Source organism: Pistacia vera, unplaced genomic scaffold, assembly GCF_008641045.1.
Source record: "Pistacia vera cultivar Batoury unplaced genomic scaffold, PisVer_v2 Contig854, whole genome shotgun sequence".
Taxonomy (NCBI): Eukaryota; Viridiplantae; Streptophyta; class Magnoliopsida; order Sapindales; family Anacardiaceae; genus Pistacia; species Pistacia vera.
In genome coordinates this window covers 29,492-34,122 of record NW_022196728.1, presented here as the reverse complement: position 1 = coordinate 34,122, position 4,631 = coordinate 29,492, and the positions used below count along the sequence as shown (strand labels likewise).

The 4,631-nt window shown below is 33.2% G+C and overlaps 1 long non-coding RNA gene across 1 annotated transcript; it reads right to left on the bottom strand.

Moving 5' to 3' along the window:
• Window positions 1-511: 511 nt before the first annotated feature.
• LOC116118686 lies at window positions 512-1,629 on the bottom strand. The gene is made up of 2 exons (XR_004126199.1): window positions 1,491-1,629; window positions 512-814 (listed from the first exon to the last, which is right to left on the bottom strand). It is a non-coding gene; the product is annotated as an uncharacterized LOC116118686 (long non-coding RNA).
• Window positions 1,630-4,631: the final 3,002 nt, after the last annotated feature.

Genomic DNA, 4,631 nt, shown 5'->3' with positions numbered 1-4,631 from the left:
TTGTAATGTGGCTACAATTCTTTTTGTTTTAACTTGATTCTACTTGATGTGTGATGGTTTACAAGCTGTGAGGCTTAATAAAAACAATGAATCTATCCCTTTTCTAATTTACTTTAGTATTTATGTTGTGTTGCATAATATTAAAAAGTTAAAACAAATTTGGAGAAAAATAGTGAAATATATGTAAAACGGGTGACCCACGTGTCCGTACCCGTACTGGTAGTGCAATTCCTTAGCCGTTCAAAAAATTTACCCTTTGATCCTACTCATGATTACCTAGCCGTACCCACCCAACCCCCAAGTCTACGTTTAACTGATAAATGAGGGCTGACCACTTGATCAATCTTATTACTGTCTTTTACTAATCATTTTATGAAACTCTGAAGAAACTATTCTTAGTTGCACTTCTTTCAATTCATTTGGTCAATAGATTCAACACAGACCTAATCAAATCCAATCCCTCTTTCAATCAAAGAGATAAAGTCAAGAAAAAAATAGATGCAAATAGAACTAAATCAATAACACTTCTACATGTTACACATTAGAATGTGCATAAACAAAAATGCAAATCTAGCAGAGCATTCAACATTGATATTACATTTCCATTAAATAGACATCCCCTGATACACTTAATTCGAAATAAGCTTGATATTACATTTCTGCAAAAGCTTCTAGTTGCCCCAATTGCTTGAATCTAACGAGACTAGTGGAGTCAATTGGCCTATCACTCACCTCCTATATAACAAGAATCTCGCAGGCTAAGGAAAATGACTTGAGTATCTTCATTTCTCCAATAATAGCAACATTTTAAATCCTGCTAGAATCCAAGCATTAACATAATGTTTGAAGGTTTATCAAGAGACCAATCGAGGACTGCAACAATGGTAGGCAAACCTTGAAAAGTTATCCGGACTTTTAAAGAACCTCCATACTCAGAAAAATTCAAGGTCCAACAGTCAACCATCGGCCAAAAGCTAACCGTTAGGGCAACATCAAAATTGTTTACTAGAACCATAAGTACAAACAAAGTCTTTGTGCTCACAAACCATTTATTCTAGCCTATTCATCAAATAACAAACAGAGTCTTTGAGTTCACCCACCTTTATCTATCCTATTTCGTCAAGAACCACTTATCTAGTCTATTTCATAATGTAACAAACAAAAGTCTTTGAGTTCACCAACCCCTTTATCTAGTCATTTCGTCAAGTAACAAACAAGGTCTTTGGTTTCCCAACCACTTTATCCAGTCTATTTCGTCAAGTAGCAAACGAGAGCTTTGAGTTTACCAACCACTTTATCTAGCCTATTTCGTCAAGTACAACAAGAGTCTTTGAGTCACCAACCACTTTATCTAGTCTATTTCGCGCTTGTTCCATTGTAAGGTTAACCTCCTTCAAGTATATCCAAACCCACGATATTTTTTGAAGAAGTCTGACATGAAGTATCAATTTCCATTACTAAGATTTAAAAAGTTTTCTTGAGTTCATCACCTGTTAAGTATTTGTAACTCAACCAAATATTTGAATATCCTTTTCCAGCCATGGTATGAACTTTGTTGGGGAAGGCATTCTCAATTCTCGCAAGGCATCTTCTCATTCAAGCCGATTTGTCTTGTTCTTCAATGCTCTTGCCACATAGAAATAGCAATGGGCAAACCTCCACATTCCTTGCATACATCATGTAGTCTATTCACTCCAATGATTCAATAACATCACCTGCACAGGAATGCAAAACCATAAGTTAAGAGCTCCCAAAAATATAAAGTTTTCACAAAGGATGTGGAGTAAATTTGGGGACATACCATGGGTCATTCAAATTTTTCATTCTGTCAAGGCCTAAATTGAGGAACATAGCCAGGAATTTAATACAGTGGTTCAAGTTTAAAAAGACAATATCATTATCAACACAAAATATTGGTTGTAACATGCACTAAAATTTATATTCATTATAATATTTTCTATAATTGATACATTGTAACACTTTATAGAGCTAATACAAAGACCAGTATCTACATATTGAGCAACAATATAAATCCTATGAATAGATATTCCACAGTTTCATCTAATTTTTATCATAATATGTAACAGATATAAATTATAAGATCCATTTATAGTAAATACATGCAAAGCAACAATACAAATTAATATATAGAAAAATTGAAAATCCTTAATTAATTTAATTACCTGCCGTCTGACCGAAGAGGCTCCAAGCCCAGAAGGAATTCCAACAGTCTCAGATCAAGATCTTCCCAAGTATTATCTAAAATTAGGATCTTCTTCCCCTTCTTAAATCTTTCAACTGCTAAATTTCTGCCAAATCTGGTTGACCGGCTTTCACGTCTGGAGTTTCTGTTACCTCTGCAAAAACCACCTCCTCAACGAAGAGATCTTCCATGCTTGCCTACCACTCCCTTCACAACTATTCTTCCCACTCCACCCATGCCGAAACTCCCATCATGGGGTATTGACATCTTTCAACGCATCCCACATTTTTTTCACAGTGGATTTTCTTGATTCGAAGGCCAATAATCGTGAATCAGATCCCTGGTTCAACCATTTGATGGGGTGAGAGAGAAATAAAGTGAAAGAGAAAAGTGAATATGAAATAAAGATGAAAGAGCGAAGTAAATATGAAGTCTCGAGATAATTAGCACCATCACATGGTGGCCATTATCATTTGACTCAGTAAATGCTTGCATCGAACGTGACGGCGAATTGTGAAAGCTGTACCGCATTAAATCCATATTTTTTTTCAGCAATCACCTTGAAATTACAAAATTAAATAACCATTTTACCCGAAATTTGGGATATTACCTACAGGTACACATTATTTTTTTAATTTCAATAATCACCTTGAGGTTATAAAACTGAATGACCTTTTACCCTCTAGATTTATATACAACGAAAACAGAGAGTCAATTAGAATGACCCTCTTTGAGATACTAAGTGAAGGATTTGTTTCATTCTTCTACTATTGCTTAGTAACAATCTCATCCACTTTGTTCAAAAAGTATTAAAAATATCCCTGTAAATGTTAGAAACCTGTTTAAAACTGTCAAATATCCTCTTATAAAATTATAAATAAAAAATCTAATATAGGCGTTTTCAACACTTTCGACACAAAATAGATGAATTTATATTAAAAGACGTCACGTGAGAAAACAAAATGAACTGATACATGAATAACAAAAAGGTCTAACAAATTTAATTAACACTTTATTTCAATAAAATGTTTTAATAACATGAGATTTTTTTTTTTTTTTTATAGTAAACTAGTCGTGTGTTTGACCTTTTTGTAGTAAGTATCATCTCATCTGCTTTAAGAAATACGATCTTTAACTCTTATTTTTTTACAAATCGCTAAATTATTCTATTTAAGTTTGGAGGGAATCACGTTTTTACCATAATTTGTTAAAAATGTTGAGAGGCTAATATGTTTTTTGAAGGTTAAATTAATGATATTTTTATAAACCAGTTGGTGTTTATTACAAAAAAAAATTTGTCAAAAATATAAGGGTCCATTTGGTATATTATTCTTATACTTTTTAGAATAATATTTTGATATAAAGTTAAATTTGGTGGGTATTACGATGTAAGATTTAAAAATTAAAAAAAATATCCTCTATGTTTATTTATTTACTAAACACCCATATAATAAAATATTAAAAGTTAACAAAAACACCTCTAACCCACCTATTAAATATGGAAAGCCGGCCACCACCACCGGAGGATGGCCTGAGTCGCCGTATCAGCGCATGACTGGCTGGATTTTGCCGGTCGTGCGCCGATATGACCTTTTTCGACTAAATCTATGGCTAGATTTGGCCATTGACGGCCAAATCTGACCGTATTTGGTCGTTAATGACGACCATATCTTGGCCGTCGTTGACGACTGGCTATGGCCAAAGCTCTGGCCATTAACGACCAAATCTTTGGTCGTAGATTTGGCATTTTTCCGTCAGATCCACTGTGGATCTAGTCGAGAAAAGCTAGATCGATGCACTACCGGTCATATTCAGCCAGTAGTGTGTCATTATATCAAATACCAATCAGCTTCCTACAATGGTGGCTGGAATTTGGTAAATGTGGGTTGCTGGGGTATTTTTGTAATTTATAAAAAAATATTGAGGGTGTTAGTAAATTAATAAATTTAGAAGGTTTAAAAGAAATTAAATAATATTTTGAGAATAAGCAAATTTCACTGTTTAACTTTCCCTGGTATAGGCTTAGAGTTAAAAAAAAAAAAAAAAAAAGAGTAATATTATGAAATTTATTTTCACCTGCAAATTAAAGAAATTGTTTTGTGTCACAAGTTTCGACAACCAATCAGTAATCGTTTAATCACGAAAAAGAGACATGGAGATCAACGACTCATATTTGTTACATAGAGATATCTGATGCTTTTAATTCAATCTCAGTGGCTAATGCCAGTTCCACGTGATATTCTGATCATTTGAAATAAAATAATAAAAGCACAGAAATTTATTTTCGTTAAATTACATAACACTCCTCATCAAATTTAGTATTTTCTTGGGGGTTAAAATCGACCCCTAAGGTTTGTTATAAAACAAAATCTCCTTAAAATTTTTAAATAACAAAAATCTCTCATCTATTAATGAATTATTACAAGTA